General features: G+C 44.8%; 1 protein-coding gene across 2 annotated transcripts in view; it reads right to left on the minus strand.

The window, feature by feature from the left end:
• Positions 1-21,698, minus strand: part of CFAP46 (cilia and flagella associated protein 46) — a 1,580,346-nt gene that overhangs the window by 300,160 nt on the left and 1,258,488 nt on the right. The gene's annotated exons all lie outside the window — the stretch shown is intronic.

The following is a 21,698-nucleotide window of genomic DNA, read 5'->3' on the forward strand; positions in this document are numbered from 1 at the left end:
ATTACTATATCATTCATTGATAATTTGAACACATACGGTATTTGAATAATTTCCGTGGGATCATATATATCAAACATTACTTTGTCCCAAACAATCCCATCAGGAATTGGCACTGCGGAAATGTTCAAAAAAGATAAATCTCTTCGGACTTTGGGCGATGAAAAATGAGGTTTCAAAACCTCCTCCACCTGTTCAACTGTTGATCTTTCAGGAAGAAAATGACCATGTCTAATAAGAAAAAGGTAATAACAGAAACCAATCCAAAGTAGAAAGGCTAGGACAGTCAGAGAAATCCATATATAGTTCCATGGAAGCATGAAATATGTTTCTTTAAGCCATTTTTTAGCTTACGTGTACTTGACAAATCAGCTGTCGAAGAGGCGAATGAGTCTGAGAAATCATAGTTGAAATCGGCAAAATAACCCAAGGCAGTTCGTGCAAATGGCGTAGCCGTTGTCAGTGGTGGAGTTGGTGTTTCCTGTGGTGGCACGCTATAGACAGCACCATCTGTTTGGCTTGTGGTCGAATTGACTTGGTCAAATGTTTCTAATTTAGTTGAAGTTAGTGGAACTAATGCAAGATCATCTTCTACCCTCCCCAAGCTCGGAGAGGTATCAGTGTTGGTATAAACAACTTGTAGTGGAACTTCTTCGCCAGTAGTGAGAGGGATTCGGGAACTACTGGATGTTCGTCTTGGTCGGCTGTGCAGGATTGGCCACATGGTGTAATTTGACATTTTCAATTGAGACAAAACTATTTTCTTTGGCACCTGCCAACGGTGGTAGTATAACAGTTCTGGTACCGTGTATCCCTAGCACAGGGACTGGTGCTCGATAAGAAGGGCCAAATTCCTTTTTCACTGCGACTTTTTCACGTACAAGATCATCAACTCTGGGAATCCAGCCAGTAGATGTTACTGGCACATTCTTAATTCCTGTGGAGGCGGCACTTTTGGAAGAATTATCATCACAGAACTGTTGCAACTCCTGTAAGACAGTGACACGTTCATTTATGTCAAAAGGTGTTTCTGCTGCCTCCACGCCAGGACAATCAAGATCCAGAACATACATTTGAGTCCCGAACAGGCACTCATATGAAGTACGACCCCCCAGGGACTTTCTAGGCAGGTTATTTAGTGCTCTCTGGCATCCATACAGGTGATTAAGCCAACTACAACCCGTACCTAAGACTCTGGCTGTTAAGGATTGCTTTAAATCGCGGTTTAATAGCTCCACAACACTATTTCCCACGGGATGAAATGGAGACGAGTACTGCTGTTGGACCCCCAACAAAGCCATGGTGTCCCTGAACGCCCTTGAGGCAAAAGCAGGGCCCTGGTCCGAATGGAAGGCCGCAACTGCATATGTACTGATAAAGACTCGTAAATCTTTAATAACAGTCTGGGCGTCAGCCGAGTGTTGTGGTCACACCCATACAAATCTGGAGCATGAATCAACAGCGACTAATATGTATTTGTATGCACTATCAGGTGATAGGGGACAGCAGTGGTCCAAGTACACACACTATAACGGTGTGTTTGAAATTAAGAGGGGTGTCTGCGGCGGGCGCTTGGCCGTGGAAACTTTGATTTGTTGACAGATGTCACAACAAAGGACATACTGCTTAGTCTCTTTGTAGAGACCTGGCCACCAATAACGGGCCTGTAAGATTGAAATTGTAGCCGCCACACCAGCACGTGCAGATGCTACCCCCTCATGCGCTGCTTTAATCAACTGTGGTCTTATATCTTTGTTAGGGATGTCTCGTACGCCTACGCCTGGTATCTTAACTTCAACTTTCCGCATACTTCCCATATGATAATGATATTTGTTAGGAAATCTTTAGGATAGGGCGTACCATCAGCCATAGCTTTCACGGCAGCCCAGATGTCTGCGTCTGGTTTAGAACTCAAACGAGTCACTGCAGCTACAGTGGCTACTGCCACTGCTGACTTTGGTGCTTCATTAGCCAATGTATTTCCAGCAACGTGTATTCCAACGCACTGATGTCCAAGGTTATGTACAACACGGACATTCGGTAGCGCCTCTTTCAGGTCAGCTACTTTCCCCCACAGTAGTCTATTTATAATGGCGTTGCCTTTGGAGTCTCTGAACCCATTCTGGCGCCAATAATACAGGTATTCATTAAAGGACTGGACACAATAATATGAATCACAAACAATTAGCGTAGGCTGTGCCGGATCCGTGTGTTCCAGTGCCATCAGCAGAGCTTTTAGCTCAGCCAGTTGTGCTGTACCATCCCCTGTACAATCCCCTAGGGTCTGTGTAAAGGTAGTAGAGGACAAAATGTATCCCCTTCCATATAGCCACTTACAACTGCGCAAGCAGCAGAATATTGATGTTTAGTTCCAATTGCAGGTTGTGCAGAGCCATCGGTGTACATGACTCTATGATACTGATCAATTGGCAAGGTGTAGGAAAATGGCTCCCTGTTGCAGTTACCCCCCACTTTGTGCCTGATACTGATGCTGACTTGACTGAGAAGTGTGCTGGGACCCTGCTAACCAGGCCCCACCACCAGTTTTCTTTCACTAAAAATGTACCATTGTTTCCACAATTGGCACACCCCTGGCACACAGATAAGTCCCTTGTAAAAGGTACCAGTGGTACCAAGGGCCCTGTGACCAGGGAAGGTCTCTAAGGGCTGCAGCATGTGTTGTGCCACCCGTAAGGACCCCTCACCTAACACATGCACACTGCCATTGCAGATTGTGTGTGTTGGTGGGGAGAAAAAGGCAAAGTCGACATGGCATCCCCCTCAGGGTGCCATGCACACAAAATACTGCATGTGGCATAGGTAAGTCACCCCTCTAGCAGGCCTTACAGCCCTAAGGAAGGGTGCACTATACCACAGGTGAGGGCATAGCTGCATGAGCAATATGCCCCTACAGTGTCTACGTCTATTCTTAGACATTGTAAGTACAGTGTGACCATAATAAGTATATGGTCTGGGAGTCTGTCAAAAAAAACAAACTCCACAGCTCCATAATGGCTACACTGAATACTGGGAAGTTTGGTATCAAACTTCTCAGAATAATAAACCCACACTGATGCCAGTGTTGGATTTATTGAAAAATGCACACAGGGGGCATCTTAGAGCTTCCCCCCGTATTTTAACCAATCCTTTAGTGCAGGACTGACTAGTCTGTGCCAGCCTGCTGCTGAGAGACGAGTTTCTGACCCCCTGGGGTGAGAGCCTTTGTGCTCTCTGAGGCCAGAAACAAAGAGATGCTTAACACCTCCCCCCTGCAGAAACTGTAACACCTAGCAGTGGGCCTCAAAGGCTCAAGCTTCGTGTTACAATGCCTCAGGGCACTCCAGCTAGTGGAGATGCCCACCCCCTGGACACAGCCCCCACTTTTGGTGGCAAGTCCAGGGGAGATAATGAGAAAAACAAGGAGCAGTCACCCACCAGTCAGGACAGCCCCTAAGGTGTCCTGGGCTGAGGTTACCCCTGCTTTTAGAAATCCTCCATCTTGATTTTGGAGGATTCCCCCAAAAGGATTAGGGATGTGCCCCCCTCCCAACGGGAGGGGGCACAAAGAGGGTGTAGCCACCCTCAAGGACAGCCTCCCAGACCTAAACACACCCCTAAATTCAGTATTTAAGGGCACCCCAGAACCTAGGAAACTAGATTCCTGCAACCTGAAGAAAGAAGAAGGACTGCTGACCGACAAGCCTGCAGAGAAGGAGGAAGACAACAACTGCTTTGGCCCCAGCCCTACCGGCCTGTCTCCAACTTCGAAAACCTGCTCCAGCGACGCATCCGACAGGGACCATCGACCTCTAAAGCCTCAGAGGACTGCCCTGGACTACAAGACCAAGAAACTCCCATGAACGGCGGCCCTGTTCAAAACCAGCTACTTCTTTGCAACAAAGAAGCAACTTCCAAGGACTGCACATTTCCCGCCGGAAGCGTGAGATTCTACACTCTGCACCCAACGCCCCCGGCTCGACCTGCAGAAAACCAACACCTCAGGGAGGACTCCACGGCGACTGCGAGCCCGTGAGTAACCAGAGACAACCCCCCGAGCCTCCACAGTGATGTCTGCAGAGAGAATCCAGAGGCTCCCCCAGACCGCGACCGCCTGTAACAAGGGACCCAATGCCTGAAACCAACACTGCACCCGCAGCCCTCATGACCTGAAGGAACCGAACTGCGATGCAGGTGTGACCCCCAGGTGACCCTCTGCCTTACCCAGGTGGTGGCTGTCCCAAGAAGCCCCCTGTGCCTGCCTGCACCGCTAGAGTGATCCACGGGTCCTTCCATTGAAACCGATACAAAACACGACGCCTGCTTCGCACACTGCACCCAGCCGCCCCAGTGCCGCTGAGGGTGTGTTTTGTGTGCCTACTTGTGTCCCTCCCAGTGCTCTACAAAACCCCCCTGGTCTGCCCCCGAGGACGCAGGTACTTACCTGCTGGCAGACTGGAACCGGAGCACCCCTTTTCTCCATCGGCACCTATGTGTTTTGGGCACCTCTTTGACCTCTGCACCTGACCGGCCTGGAGCTGCTGGTGTGGTAACTTTGGGGTTGCCTTGAACCCCCAACGGTGGACTGCCTATGCCCCAGGTCTGAGACTTGTAAGTGTTTTCTTACCTCCTAATCTAACCTCTACTTACCTCCCCCAGGAACTGTTGATTTTTGCACTGTGTCCACTTTGAAAATAGCTTATTGCCATTTTTACAAAGACTGTACATTATATTGTTTCCATTCAAAACATTCAAAGTTCCTAAAGTATCTAAGTGAAGTACCTTACATTTAAAGTATTAACTGTAAATCTTGAACCTGTGGTTCTTAAAATAAACTAAGAAAATATATTTTTCAATATAAAAACCTATTGGCCTGGAGTAAGTCTTTGAGTGTGTTCCTTATTTATTGCCTGTGTGTGTACAACAAATTCTTAACACTACCCTCTGATAAGCCTACTGCTCGACCACACTACCACAAAATAGAGCATTAGAATTATCTACTTTTGCCACTATCTTACCGCAAAGGGGAACCCTTGGACTCTGAGCACACTATTTCTTACTTTGAAATTGTATATACAGAGCCAACTTCCCACACAAGGTATTTGCTGGAACTAGATATTCTACTTCATATTGTAGGAATTCCTGAGTTTGTAACTTTGGGTCAAAAATGTAGTCTACATCAGTGGTTGTTAGAGATGTAGCCCATTGTATCCAATGTGGATGTAGTGCTTTTGCGTTCGGGACACTAGCTTTTGTAACAGCCTCTAGGGCTGGGATTGGAGAAACGACAATAATGCGTTTTCCTTGGGCCAGAGGTCTTTCTTTAATAACAGCCATCTGTACAGCAGTGAGAATTGTTTCTGTGGAAGCAAAGCGTTGTTCAGCTGCTGAATACAAATGTGATTTGTATGCAATTGGGACTGTCGCACCTTCATTAAATGTCACATAGGTGAAACCGATGGCCCCAGCTATTACCCTGATGATCAAATGGGTTTTGTTGTCCCTTGTGTGTAAATGATGTGCTGCAAGCATGTCTGTCTGCACTTCACTACGGATGCGTGTATGTTCAGTTGTCCAGAATTAACTGGAAAAATCGGGACGTATTAAGTCATATAAAGGTTTTATGGGTGTAGCATAATGTGGAATGTACGTTCTGCCAAAATTTAAGAAACCCAATAATGATTGGAGTTTTTTTAATCGTATTCGGTATTTGTAACTGTGCACACTTTTCTAAGAATTGTGGCGCTAGGCTCTTCCCTTCAATAGACAACTCATATACTAGAAACAGGACGCTGAGGAAGGCAATTTTTGAAGTTAAATGTTTAGTCAAATTCGGCAAACTCTACAACAATGCAGGCTACCTGTCTTAAATGTTGTAGTAATTCATCATCCGTGAGATATATATCATCTACATAGGACAATGCTTCAGGGTCGATCTCGTGTAAAATGGCAGTGACACAAGCAGCGAACAGTCCTGGGCTGTTCTTTTACCCCTGAGGTAAACTACCAAATTTTTTCTGAGAGCCTAGCGCGCTAAAGCTTGTTAAGTCTCTGCTTTCAGGCACTATATTCTGTGTTGTTTTGTACTTCTTACGCACTATGTTGCTCATTAGTGCAGTACTATGTGAATTTTGTATAGCATAGATGCGTGTATGACTATTTAGGTGTCTGTAGTCTAAGGCTATTCTGTGTGAATGGTCAGGTTTAGCTACAGGGAATAAAGGGTTATTCATTGGCGAGACACAGGGTTCAATCACACCCTGGTTCTCTAATTCCGTTAATATTTCTCTCACTGGTGCTTTTGTTTCATGTTTTATAGGATACTGCGGTTGTGGCTGAGGTTCACTTTTAATGGGAATTACATGGTAGGGGGGAGTCTTTATCCCATCCTACGTGATTTCTGTATAATGCAGGTGCTTGTGCTAGAGCCCATTCAATGGAATAGGATTCAGCTAGTTCCTCTGGAACAAGGGGCGAGAAGGGAGGCTTAATGACATCTTCTCCATATGGGCAGGTACGGACAAAGTCAGGCAGCCAATCTTGTTCGGCCAACAAGACGTCATACACTTTTACTATGCGATCCCAAAAGATTGTGTCTATTGTGCGTTCAATGTCTCCTTCTATTTGCAGCGTTACTTTGTGCACCCTATCAGGCTTGGAGACACGCATGTCCGCTGTTTCTACTTGTATAAAGTCATCAGTTGCTTTCACCTCCAGATGCTTTAGAAGATTCCAGCGAACTATTGTGACCTCTGCCGCGCTGTCTAGCAATGTTAGAGCCCAATTCTTGTTCTTCAAGAGGACCCTCTTCCTATGTGGCATGTCGGACGGCGACTGCTGCCACTTTTTTCTTTTTAAATTGTTGTTTTTGTTGGGCAGGTTTCTCTTCCTTTTTAACAGAAACCTCCGAAGAGCGTTGTGAATCCTGTCTCGGTTTCACGTGCTCTGTTCTTCGCTCTGATTGCCCACCTCTCTCATTTCTCTTTTCCAAAGAGTCCTGAAAGGTACGAGATTGGCGTGTATCAGTAGATTGGTATCTATCAGGCGTTTTGATATTATCTCTATTTCTTAGATTATACCTATTCTGTGGGGTCTCCATACATGGAGATTCTCCCTTTTCTTTTTTAGGTGTTTGTTGCTTTTTATCCCAGCGTTTCTTATTACCCTCAAGTTGTTGTTTGGTGTTATCTTTATTTGATATACCCTGGAATTTAGGTTTTTGTGGTCTGGCCTCTAGGCTATCTCGGCCGATACTTGAATAAGTTTCTGCTATTATTTCAGGCAGCTCTAGTTCTTGATCTTGTTGCCGGACGTCACGAAGCCGCATGCGCACCCCAAGATCGACTGCTTCCCCTTTAAGGTTACTTAAAATGATTGAGGACACTGTGGCAAAATTGCCCATCCATTGCATCCCCAAATCTAGGGCCGGGACAGGCCCATATTCATCTTGAATTTGTTTCAGCACTTCCGGTAAATTGACACGTGTCGGTGTACCGTGTGCGGTTGTGTAGAGCGCAGCAAATACCGTACCCCAGGTATTACAGTTTTCTACTGTAGGGACCATTCCAAAAGGCAAGCACATCGTTAATATTCTATGTTTATCCTGATGTCCCGTACGGGGAAATACTGCCTCCAACGTATTAATTTTTTGTGCTAACCAAAACGGAGTTTCTTCTCGTTTGGCGGTACTTTACCCATAATCGAATGTACAGTTGCAGGATTTATACCTGGCGTTACTGCATGTGGGTGTGCTGGAGCAGCACGTGCTGGATTTATATTTAATGTTTGCATCACAAATTGTACTAATCGTCTATAAATTGCTGTTGACTCAATGTATAAGCGACGAACCTAAGCTACTGCTAAATTTTCAACCGCAGGATGTGGTGTATAGGTGGCCAATAAGGGCCAGGTAGGACCGTCATTACTTAGTGGACCTAACCTTACTGGTAATATTGTATGGGGTAGGGCGCCATCAAGCCTATTATTATGTTCTTGATAAGATAGAGGTATCTATGCGTATGCTCTGTATTGTCCAGGCGCGTTCGCAGATGTATATTGGTGAAATGTATTTGTGTTACCATCAACTGCTAGAAATGTGACCCAAGAGTAAAAAAGTTCTGTTCTATAAGCTGCGTTGGCGTCCACCACGAATGTGACTGGACCTCCCTGGGCTGTTAGGCCGTTTGCTAATAAGTGGGCTGTGAGAGGTTGTCTCATGTTAACAGCTATTTGTACATGTTGGGGATTCACCATGATAGTATCACTATGAGTTCAGAGAAGGCACAGCAAAAATGGGGTTTCCTTTTAAAGTTCAAGCTTGAACAACCACCAGTTGTAATAGGATTACCTACACAGCTGTGGTGGAAATCCTCAGTACCATGGACGTCTCCGCACACGGCATTAAGGTGTCATTATATATAATGAGACAGAGATACTCCGGAGGACCCAAAAATTAGAGCCTGACCAAACGTTGGCGGCACCATGTCGCGTGGGCTCTCATTATTCTAATGAGACTACTGGATTTTGAGCAGCAAGATCATCCACAGTGTGGGAGACTGAGTCTGACCCACGGTTGGTGACACCCGTTGCTCCAAATCTGGGTTTTTGCTCCGGCTAACTAGCAGTGCCTCATCTCTCCCGAAAGGTAGAGATGATTGGGCAGCCGAGCGCATGACATATCATACTTCTCAGGGAAGTCGTGGTCACTCAGGTCACATCCAGTTCTCTCACTCACAATTCGGTCTCATATATAAATGACAATGAAAGCAGTATAAGTTTTAAAGACTGGTTTAATAAAACAACTACATTTTGGTGACTATGAGAGTGAAGCATAAGAATAATGCTATCATATTGCCATCAAAGTCGATGGACTATTTTCTAACTGAATCATAATTTGAGCCCGACATGTTAAGCTCTAATCCTGCCTTTCAGGTTCCCCCCGGAGGACATCAACCCTCATACCTGAGCAAAGGCCTGTAGTCTGCATTAGCATCTGCAGCGAAGCATTCAGCATTGAGTTATGGTTCACTGGCTGGAATCTCCCTCTTAACGTGTAATGGGACTAAGGAAGTGTTTTAATAACACAGCTAATGTTCTAAGAAAATGTCCCTACGTGTATTTTCTACGAATGTTGGAGACTAAACTTCTACCACGTTCAGCGGCAATGTACCAAACTGTAGCCTTGACTGAAGCACAAAGTGATCAAGAATGCGTTGTTTGAGAACACAGTGCTGAGCTAAGCAAAACAGTTAGATAGAAGAAATTGAAACAAGACCGTAAAACTGGTTATTGTAAAAATAACAATGTGAAGCTGAATAAAATATATCTAGGTCAAGGTGCACAGTGGCTTAGTGTATTAAACTAATGTGAACGGAGCTTTAACTAAAATGGCTACACAACATTCTTAGCCTAGGTCAGCACTGCATTCTTAAACATTTTTTCACTCTCTGCTTTTCTCAAGGCTGCAGTAAGATAGGTTGCTGGCAAAGCTGGTCGTCCTTGTCTCCAATGTTCACAGAAACATACACACTCTTACGTGGGGATTCTTTCTTGGAACATCAGCTGTTTTATTATAAAAACACTACATTGACCTATGAACGTTGGAGGAAGATTCCAGCCAGAAGACCACGACTGTATGCTGGTTGCGGAGTGCTTCGCTGCAGCTGATTATGTAGACCACAGGCCTCTTGCTCAGGTATGAGGGATGATGTCTTCCAGGCGGAACCTGAAGGGCAGAATTAGAGCTCAACATGCTATGCTCTAACATAGCCTAGGTAGGAACTATCCTTAACAATCTCAGTGATACATTGGTAGCGTTATCTTTGTGTTTTACTCTCCTTGTCACAATTTTAATCTTGTCGTGCTTCATCGTCCTAGTTATTTGAATACATACTTTATTATCTAAGATGCAGTTACTTCAGTAAAACCTTATTGAATTATACTCTGCCTCTGATTGTCCCTGCATATGTGGGACTAATTTAACTGAGAAAAACTGATGAGATTTGACTGACCACAATTTCCCTGAGGACTCATTTGTGTCATGTGCCCGGCTGCCCTTCATCCCTGCCCTACTCAGTCCACCGCAATACAAGTGATTCTGCCGCCTAAATCCAGTAGTCCCATTAGGATAATGAGAACCTATACAACAATAGCAAGAGCAGAACATGTGTCAGGATTTGCTTTTATTAATTCCAGGTTGGATTGGATATTATTTTACCAATCCAAACCTGTAATACTGTGCCTAGAGTAGTATAAGGCTTTTGTCATTTTTAAGTTCAGCATGGAGGCATTAGCTAATCCTATGCTTAAAGACTTTGTTGTAAAAATGGCAAAAGACGTTGCCACTTTCTAACAGCGCGGACGGCACTGTGATAATATTATGCCTATAAACATTGGTACAAAAATAGACATTTGAAGTGAGCAGCTTCAGAGGGTTGAATGTGTTGTAAGGAGGTTCTATATATAGGGGCTGCTATCCAGCTAAATATGGGAACAACTGAGAGTTCCTTTCTTTCTGTTTTGCATCTATTTAGCTATGTTTTTATTTTATTACTGACTGATGATAGCCAGGAGGTAGTTATAGTTAGAGGAGGCATTTTTTGTTTTGTTCATAACTAATGCGACATTTTACAAATCTTAATGAAATTTACAACACTAGTGTACAAGTTACTTCAACTGCTGTCAGAAAGGGGAGAGGTTCCAAAACGTTTTTTCACTCTTGCAATGTCCATGGAACGTTTGCAGTTTTAAGACACAACTGCTGAACGGATTTGCATCACATTTTTCAGTAAGTTAGGTCTTGGTCAGCAAAGAGGCCTTTTAGTAATTTGGTGTAAACCTGTTCAGCAGTTTTGGAGTTATTAAAGGAAAAACATATAGATATCTACGGATGCAAATTCTTAGCGGCTCCATGGGTACCCACAGATCCACCCGAAAAGCAAGGCCATGATTGGCTGGCCGCAACGTGAAAGAAAAGTTGCAGCCGCCATTTTGTTCCTTGACAAGGGCTCCCGGGGAGAAAACAAAAATGCACAACAGTGGTCTTGATAGAGATTCTCTGATCCCATAGGACACATGGAGTGGTCTCTGAGGGACCCCTCATTGGCAGAAAATTGACCAATGTTTTTTATTGGCGGATCCACCACAGTACACTAGGGGATCCCTAGTGTAAATCTGACATGGATCCATAGATCCAAAGCCCAATGGAATTAAAAAACTCACAGCCATACCCCCTACAAGCATGGCCAAAGGCCATGGACAGCGGTGGTTCTATTACAGTAATTATATATCACTCTAAGTTAAGGAAACATAGAAATTCACTGGAAAAACAAAGGTTACAGGGACGTTATAGTTAGGTTGACGTTTTACCCACACAAAACCACAGAAATGTAGCAGCTACAGTTATACTTATATTTATACTTATCTGAAGAAATTATGGGTCTGATTACAACCTTGGCAGATGGGATACTCCGTCACAACCATGACAGATATTATGCCTGCCATTTTACAAGCTCCATAGGATATAAACAAACTTGTAATATGGTGGACGGGATATCCATCACGTTTGTGACGGAGTATTCCATCCACTGAAGTCGTAATCAGGCCCTATAACTCGTGCCATTAAGTAACTTTAGGCCACAAGTTACAGTTTCTTAACATAAGTGTAATTACAAGTATAAGTATAAGTGCTGAAATGTTATGTTTTGTGTGGGTAAACCATCAACCTAACTATAACATTCCCGTAACCTCTGTTTTTTTCTGTGAATATTCACACACAAAGATTAAATATAAAAATGTCTGTTTGAAACTAACATTTAAAACTAAAAAACACTTAAATTCACAAGTTAGTTGTTTCATGCAACTATAACGTGCACCCTCGCCATGTACAGTGTTGTCATCAATGATGTAATTTCAGACGTCATCAGTGATGTGATCAATAATGTCATAGAACATTAAAAATAATTTGCCACACTACCATGCACTGATGTGATTTACTATGTGATATGTGTTGTTATGAATGCTATAATTTCAAATGGTTTAAGTGATGTGAAAGGATATAAACCGTGCATGAAGAAGGCCTGAGTTTTAGTTAATATAGTGTTGCTACCAAGTTCACTGCACAGTATATGGAGGTGCTTGACTTATAATTCAAAGGTTGTGTGTAAATTAGAAATTTAAGGTATAACTATAAATTGAAAATTTCTAAAGTTTGTTTCATTTAAGTTTGGATTGTATAGAAATAATAAGTAAAGTTACAGTAATTTAAGGGTGGTACGTAAGTTGTAAATTTAAGATATAACTATAAATTTTGAATTTGGAATGTTTGTGTAGTTTAGGTTCGGTTTGCTTGGAAATATTAAATAAAGTTTTCCTAACTATAAATAATTGTCAACCATTGTTCTTTTCATTGAATTTGAATGATATATATTTTTTTAAATAAAAAGTGTTTGCCATCGTTTAGTGGAGTATCATTGAGTGGAGTGTCATTAAGTCAAGGGTCGTAATGTATAGTGAGAGTGTTGTAGAGTTGAATGTTTTAGAGTAGATTAGTACAGAGAACAGCACAGTTTGGAATATTCTAGAGCAGTGATTCCCAATCTTTTGACTATTAAGAACCCCCACTGAATCATTACTGGAAGCCAGGGGCCCCCAAGTAAGTTCTAAAATTTAAATTTCAAACACTAAAACAGTCATTTGCAAAAAATACACAAACAAGTACACACCAAATACTCAAATTACTAAAAAATATAATAATTTTATACTGAAAAAATATGAATTTTTTTTATTGGTAAGGTTAGGGCTTCATCTCAGCGACTAACTGTTCAATGTTTAGTTATATTTTGGAAAGCTGAATCCTCAGGTCAGATTATACATTTCCCTAGCGATTTCTGTTTCTCTTTAGGTACATGAGCTTTTTCACATAAATATGTAGTGGGGAAAGAAAGGAAAACCATAAGGGCCTCTCATCTTTTTATAGACTCTCTGTCACATGTAATTCATTTGTTTTATAGCACCTCTCATAACAGTGTAGGGTGTTGGAGCACTTTACAGAGGAATACAAGGTGTAGGATTCACATGCCGTCCACATTGGTAGGCATTTTCTAAGAGTGTTTGTTCTGGAGAAGCACAAACTCAGGATTCCGAACAGAACACAGTGGTTAGTGTTGACTTTAATAATAAGAATCTATTTCTATTCAAGCAAAAACTTTTTTAGCAGCAAAAGGAAACTCAGACACTGGGAAAAACATAACTTTATAATTTGTTCAATGCTGTTTACAGCAGCTATTGGATGGCAGTTCATAGCTCACTGTGCTAGGTTATGATTGTAACTTACGAACTGCACAGTAACAAAATAATGTTTGCGACAAAAGCAGTAACCCACTGTGCTAAGCACATAAAATACTGCTCCTTGCATGATACACATTCTTTACAGCAGGCATATTAACCATCTACACTACCTCAGGTGAGTCAAAACTGCCACTAGCCAAACTCCCATATCTCTCCAGCAGGTTAGAGGCCCCAACTGGAGAAGTGCCTTCCTTTCGCCTTCGGCCTGCGGACCCCCTGGAAATGTGTGGCTGACAACCTCTGGTCTAGAGTCAAGTGTCTTAGAGTTGAATAACAGACAGGAGTGGCATAGAGTGCAGTGGCATAGAGTGGAATAACTTAGAGTGGAGTAGTGTAGTGTGGTGAAGCATTGAGTGGAGTAGCATAGAATGAAGTGCTTAGACTGGAGTAGCATAGGGCCAGATGTAGGTAGGTTTCCTTTCGCGAGGTGCAAATTACGAGTTCCAGCGACTCGCAATTTGCACCTCGCAAAAGGAAATGCAGAAAGGTGTCTCAGACACCTTCTGCGACCCGCTATGGGGTCGCAAAGACCCACCTCATAAATATTCATGATGTGGGTCGCAGTTTGCGACCGCATAGCGAGTGTAGGCACTCACGGGCATGGTGGCCTGCTGGAGACAGCAGACCACCATGTCTGTGACTGCTTTTCAATAAAGCTTTTTTTTTTTTTTCTCTTTGCAGCCCGTATTCCTTAAAGGAAAACGAGCTGCAAATAAAAAAATACCGAAACCTTTTAGTTTCGTTTTTTTTCAGAGTAGGCAGTGGTCCATAGGACCACTGCCTGCTCTGAAAAAATATTATTGTGAGCATTCACAAAGGGGAAGGGGTCCGATGGGGACCCCTTCCCGTTTGTGAATGAGTTACCATCCACTTCAAGTGGATGGTAACTGCAAGTTGATTTGCGACCGCTTTCGCGGTCATAAATCAACTCTACATCGCGGTGCGACTTGCAAATAGGAAGGGAACACCCCTTCCTATTTGCGAGTCTGAAACACATTTTGCGAGTCGGTACTGACTCCCAATATGTGTTTCTGCATCGCGTGAGGGCATTAGCGCCTCGCAAATGGCGTTTTTCGCGTTTGCGAGGCGCTAATGCCTTGCTACATCTGGCCCATAGTGTAGAACAGTGTAGAGTGAGATAGCTTTGAGTGGAATAGCGTAAAGTGGAGTGGTGTACACTGCAGTGGCATACAATTGAATGGCACAGAAAGTGGAGTGGCATAGAGAAGAATAGGGTGCACTGGAGTGGCATACTGTGGAATGATGCAGAGTGACCTGGTATAGAGTGGAATAGAGTACAGTGCAGTGCTGTACAGTGGCGTACAGGTGAATGGCGAATAGTAGAACAGCATAGGGTCGGGAGGCATAAAGTAGAGTGGCATAGAGTGCAATGGCGTAGAGTGGAGCGGTGTAGAGTGGAATACCATAACACGAAGTGGCACAGAGTGGAGTGGTATGCAGTGGAGTTGTGTAAATTGGAGTACCATACAGTGTTGTGGAGTAGAGTGGAGTGGCATACAGTGGAACAGCATGCAGTGAAATGGCATACAGTAGACTTTCTGAAAGCCGAGTGGCATTCAGTCGAGCCGAGTGGCATTCAGTGGAATAGCGCAGAGTGGAATGGCATAGGGTGGAGCTGCGCACAATGAAATAAGGTAGAGTGATGTGGTGTACAGTGTTGTGGCGTACAGTGGAGTGGAGTAAAAAGCTGGCTATCTCTGCAGTGACCCATTGTAGGGGGGCACTGTGCAGATAGTCCAGGGTGACCCTTATTGGTTTAAAGGGGTAAAAGTGACAATCCCAAAAGCTCTCTTTTGTGGTAGTGTGGGCAAGCAGTTAGGCTTAGAAGAGTAGTGCTAAGCATTTGTTGGACGTGTAGAGTCAATAAATGAGACACATACTCAAGAAGCAACTCAAGACCAATTGGTTAGGAAAATAGTTGCTTTGCTGTATTATTTGTAAACATCAGAACGTTTGCAGAAGAATGAATATGGTAGCAGTTCTTAGAACGATTTGCAAGTAAGGATAAGTTACTTACCTGTAAATCCTAGTTCTCTTCCAGGGGTATCCTCATCAAAGTCATAAACATTGAATATTCCCGCCCTTGTGCGGGGACCCCGGAGCATATATATAAAATACATACATATTATCATGTGTAAAACAGCAATGCAGGCTATAATCATAAATAGGCTAAAATGCTTTATTTCTATGAAGTTTTTTTTTTTTTTTTTTTTTTTTTTTTATATTATAAAATCACAATAGATCATAAATATCTACCTAAGCCCCCAAAAACTGGACTTAGGGAAGTAAACAGCAGTAAATAGCAGAGAAAAATAGAAAAAACTACATTGAAAAACAATGAAGCATTCTTAGCCAATAGGCTGCATGCAGGTTAACACAGGAGAACCATAAAAACTTTGGCACCGTGCCTTTAAGACCCTGAGCACCTCCAGTATCCCACCATGCCTCAGGGGTGAAGGGAAGGTGACAGTTGGTTCACAGTTAGGTCAGTACTTTTTTACGGTGACAATCTGTGTAACTGATCAGAAAGATAATCTGTCCTGCACTTCCAGGAGACTTGAGTCCGGGGAGGAGGGTGGGTTGTTTATGACTTTGATGAGGATACCCCTGGAAGAGAACTAGGATTTACAGGTAAGTAACTTATCCTTCTCTTCCAGGGGATCCTCATCAATAGTCATAAACATTGAATAGATTAGCAAGCCCATCCCTAAACTCTGCGGACTGTCTGAAAGTATTGCAGGAAAAGATATATATTCATGCAAATAGATTTCTAAGAGAGGCCTGCCCCACCTGGGCATCCGCTCTTGCATCCGAGTCTAAACAGTAATGCTTAGTAAAGGTATGCACAGACTTCCATGTAGCAGCCTTACAAATCTCGGAAATTGGTACATTGTTAAGGAGGGCAGCAGTAGCCGCTTTTCCCCTTGTGGAATGCGCTCTTGGCCTAGCCAGTAATCTCTTATTAGCCAGTTGGTAAGAGTTAACAATACAAGACACAATCCATCTTGATATCGTTCGTTTAGACGCTGCCTCTCCTGTTCTTAAATGACCATAATTTAGAAACAAATGGTTAGAATGTCTAATCGGTTTTGTTTTGTCCAAATAGAATTTCAGCACTCTTTTCAAGTCTAAGGAGTGCAATGCTTTCTCAGCCGGAGTCTCCGGCTTGGGAAAGAAAGTCGGTAAAGATATAGTCTGATTGATATGGAATTCTGACACCACCTTCGGAAGGAAAGATGGGTGAGTTCGCAGAACCACTCTATTATCGTGAAAAACCGTGTACGGTTCTCTGCAAGAGAGAGCCTGAATTTCGCTGACCCTCCTCGCTGAAGTAATGGCCACCAAAAAAGCCGTTTTCCACGTAAGGTGCTGTAAAGAGGCCTTGTGGATAGGTTCAAAAGGAGGGCCCATAAGTTTTGACAGGACTACATTCAGTTCCCATGGAGGAGAAGGTCTCCGAATGGGAGGAAAAACCTTTTTCAAGCCTTCTAAAAAATCCTTGACTACAGGTATCGTAAAGAAGGATTCCTGAGAAGGCGACTTACGATACGCTGTAATTGCAGACAAATGAACCTTAATAGAAGATACCTGCAGACCAGACTTCGCCAGATGAAGTAAATAGGATAGTATGACGTCCTCCTGAGCTCGTATGGGATTTATACCTTGTTGAGAGCACCAGATGTAAAATCTCTTCCACTTAAAAGCGTAAGAACGCCGCGTGGAAGGTTGTTTTGACTCTTTCAAGATGCTCATGCACTCCTGTGAGAGCCCTAGGTGCCCATACTGTAGGAATTCAGGAGCCATGCTGTCAAGCTCAGAGAGGGAAGGTTGGGATGTAGAATTCTGCCTTCCATTCTGCTCAGGAGATCCGGTCTGCACGGCAACCTCCTGTGAGGTCTTTCCGATAAGTTGAGTAGGTCCGTGTACCAGAATTGGCGGGGCCATTGTGGCGCTATCAGAATCATTCTGGTTCTGGAGTTGTAAAATTTGTTGATTACCGCCGGTATGAGGGGAATCGGTGGAAAGGCGTAGAGAAATGTCCCTGACCAGTTGATCAACAGGGCATTCCCTTGAGATCCCGGACGGCAGAACCTGGATGCGAAGTCTGGGCATTTCTTGTTTGTTTCGTCTGCAAAGAGATCCAACTGAGGTCGACCCCATTGACCGAAGATGTCCTCGACGACTTCGTCGTGTAGCACCCAGTCGTGCGCGTCTTCCAGATGTCTGCTCAGGAAATCTGCCTCTACGTTTTGCTGACCTGGCAGGTGTACCGCTGTGATAGACATTCCCCTGGCCAGGAGCCAATGCCATATCGTTTGGGATTCTCGAGACAGAGGTAGTGATCTTGTTCCCCCCTGTTTGTTCAGGTAATACATTGTGGTTGTATTGTCTGTCTGAATTAGGATAGATTTCCCCTGAACCAATGGAGAGAAAGATTTGAGAGCCAGATGGACTGCTCTGAGTTCCAGTAGATTTATGTGATAGTTCTTTTCCTTGTCGGACCACAGACCCTGAGCTTGGAAGGAACCCAGATGAGCACCCCAACCCTGAAGAGACGCATCCGTTACCAGAGTGTCGACTGGAATTGTCTGGTGAAACGGAGAACCTATCGACAGGTGAGGTCTGTGCATCCACCATTGTAGTGATTGAAAAGCCACTGCTGGTAGTCGAACTCTGTCCTCCCAGTGACCAGTCTTTTGGCTCCAATTGTTCTCTAATGCCTCCTGAAGGGGCCTCATGCGTAGCCTGGCATTCGGGACAATGAAGATGCATGAAGCCATGGAGCCCAGAAGCGATGTCACCTGACGAGCTGTAGGTGCATCGGCTGTTAATAGTTGTTGACACTTCCTGTGGATTGATAAAAGTCGTTCCTCCGAAGGATACACTCTTTGGAGCTCTGTGTTTAGTATCGCTCCCAGGTAGTGGAGGTTTTGTGTTGGAATCAAGGTTGACTTGTCGTGGTTGATTTGAAGACCTAGAGACTCGAAAGTTCTTAGAACGATATCTCAATGTTTTCTCGCCTGATCCGGAGATGAGGCCTTCACTAGCCAGTCGTCCAGGTAGGGGTAGACGAATATTTTTTGTCTTCGAAGGTGTGCCGCTACCACTGCTACACATTTTGAAAAGACTCGGGGTGCAGACTTCAGGCCGAATGGAAGGACTCTGAATTGGTAGTGCTGTGACGCTATCTGGAAACGTAAAAATTTCCGATGTTTGGTTGCTATTGGGATGTGAAAATATGCATCCTGTAGGTCGATGGAGCACATCCAGTCTCCCTGATGCAGTTGCGGGACAATCTGGTGAAGGGCTAGCATCCTGAACTTTTGTTTTCTTATGTACTTGTTCAGGAGCCGTAAGTCCAGAATTGGCCTGAAGAGGCCCTGTTGACCTTTTTTCGCCACCAGAAAGTAACGGGAGTACACCCCTTTTCCTTTTTGTGCCGGAGGAACCTTTTCTACAGCTTTCTTTTGTAGGAGTGCGAGAACTTCCTTGCGTAGCAGGCTGAGATGAGAAGGAAAACACCTTGCTGGCGGCAAGTGTGGAGGAGGTTTTTTGAAAAGGAGAGAATAGCCATGTTCGACAATATTGAGCACCCATTTGTCTTTTGTGATTGAGTGCCACTCGCGAAGATGATGCGTAACACTTCCCCCCACCGGAGTGGTGCACAGTGCTGAGGGAAGCAATGCCTCATTGCTTTGATGGTGTCTTTGCTGTAGACTGTTGAGGTCTACTTGACCCTCTGTCTCTTGTGGGTCTACGTGCCTGAAACAGGGGACGTCCCTGTCGTTGTTGTGGCCTTTGAGACCAGTGAGGGGTTTGAACCCTCTGCTGGAATGGTCGTCTGTCATACGGCCTGTACCTCCGCCTGAAGTCTTTTTTACGTTCCAGGCCCACTGCCCTCATCGTGTCGACTTCCGTTTTCATTCGGGCCATCTCTTCATCCGCGTGGGTACCGAACAACGAACTCCCGCTGAATGGGAGGTTCAAAATGCGCTGCTGTGCTTCCTGTTTCAGACCCGTGAGCCGTAGCCAGGAAGACCTCCTAGCGCAGATTCCGTGCGCATACCCATGCGCAGCCAAATCTGCCCCGTCCGCCGCCGCGCTGATGACCTGGTTAGATACTAGGCCCCCTTCCTGCAAGATTTCCTGGAAGTCCTGTCTATCTTCCCTGGGCAACTTTTCTGTAAATCTGTGGAGTGAGTCCCACAGAGAGCGGTCATATCTGCCCAGAAGTGCTGAGGCACTGGAGACCTTCATAGCAGATGCCGCCGTACCGCACATCTTTCTCCCCAGAGAGTCTAGGTGTCTGCTCTCCTTATCCGGGGGGACTGTGGAAGATGATGCCACAGAGTGTGTTTTTCTGGCTGCGGCTAAGATCACAGAGTCCGGTGGCGGATCCTTCCGCAGGAATAAAGGATCTTGTTCCGGAGCTTTGTATTTCTTTTGAATCCTAGCCGGGGCAGACTTGAGAGTGGCTGGAGACAGAAAAGTGTCCATAGTCGGTTGCAGCAAACCCGGTACTAGTGGCAGCAGTTTTCTCGAGACTGATCTGTGTTGTAGGGTCTCAAAGATAACTGAGGATGAGGTGGCCGGCTCCGGTACCTCAATATTTAGCTTCTGCGCTCCCCTTAGAAGAACCTCATTAAAAGGGGTGATATCATCCACCGGGGAAATCCTAGCAGGTGGAGAATCTGTGAGTGTGGGGGAGTAGCGCCCAACAGACGATCCTGAAGAAGACCAAGAAGGTGATCTTCTGCGTGGTGTTCGTGACCTGGTTCTCCTTCGGGAACGGGACCTGCTCCGAGAGGCTGTAGCAGAGTGTGCAGGTCTTGTGGTCGGCTGACGAGAAGCAGAACGAGCCCGTCCTGCTCTAGCTGTAGGCGATGGCGTTCTCGGTAATGAGGCAGTAGGAGAATACATCCTAGAGTATTGTGAATCCGGGGATGCTGCCGGTCTATTCAGGCTCTCTAACCATCTGGGTGATAGAGTGATGGGAGAAACATGCCCCGATGCTCTGGAATGGGATGATGCACTCCTTATAGAGACCACCGGTGAGGGAGCTTTGTCCGCTGGCTCTACTGCCTGTGACACAGCTGAAGGTTGTGTCGACGTCGATTGCATCCTCGACGTCGAAGGTTGCGATGGCTGATCTGTTCTCGACGTCGAAGGTCTTGACGTCAGAGGTCTTGCCGTCGAGTGTCTTGACGCCGATCGCCTATCGCGGGACCTGGACCTACTCGCCGTCGTGTGTCTCGACGTTGAGTGGCGAGTGGTCGACGGCGGATGTTCATGCCGTCGAGGTGTTTTTGGTGTCGTGTCCTTCGACGCCAAGGGGTGAGACGTTCTCAACGGCGAACGGGAGCGCCGGAGATGGCTCGACGCCGAACGGCGGCCTGCCGTCGACGGAGATGTACCCCTGTGTCCATGCTTCGACGTTTTGTCCCTCGACGTCGGTCTGGTCGCCGTCGACGGCGATCTATGCCGGTGAGACGGTGGTGCCGATGACGTCGATGGAGAACAAACAGGAACAATCCTACCTGTCGACGTCGATCGGGCCATTCCTTCTGCTGTAGGTCTGGGAAGTGAAGAGGATGTTGACTTTTTCCTCTCCTGAAGCCCATGTAGCCTGATCTTCTCTCTGTCTTTGAGAGTCCTCCTTGACATGTTCTTACAATACTTGCAGGTGTCAGGACAGTGACTCTGTGGCAGGCAGACAATACACAGAGAGTGTGGGTCTGACTGGGCTTTCTTCTTCCCACAAGAAGGACATTTTACAAAAAGAGATGGCATTTTCTGTCAAAAAAGACTTCCAAACTCAGACAAAAGATGATATCTGTCGAGTAAATAGGAAAAACACTATTTTTAAGGATTTTTCTGAAGAAAAACTCAGAAAAACTGAGAGCTCAATGCTCCAGGATCCTCTCAGAAGAAGCCGGAAAAAAGAACTGACCTAACTGTGAACCAACTGTCACCTTCCCTTCACCCCTGAGGCATGGTGGGATACTGGAGGTGCTCAGGGTCTTAAAGGCACGGTGCCAAAGTTTTTATGGTTCTCCTGTGTTAACCTGCATGCAGCCTATTGGCTAAGAATGCTTCATTGTTTTTCAATGTAGTTTTTTCTATTTTTCTCTGCTATTTACTGCTGTTTACTTCCCTAAGTCCAGTTTTTGGGGGCTTAGGTAGATATTTATGATCTATTGTGATTTTATAATATAAAAAAAAAAAAAACTTCATAGAAATAAAGCATTTTTGCCTATTTATGATTATAGCCTGCATTGCTGTTTTACACATGATAATATGTATGTATTTTATATATATGCTCCGGGGTCCCCGCA

This window comes from Pleurodeles waltl, chromosome 6, assembly GCF_031143425.1.
Source record: "Pleurodeles waltl isolate 20211129_DDA chromosome 6, aPleWal1.hap1.20221129, whole genome shotgun sequence".
NCBI classification, from domain to species: domain Eukaryota; kingdom Metazoa; phylum Chordata; class Amphibia; order Caudata; family Salamandridae; genus Pleurodeles; species Pleurodeles waltl.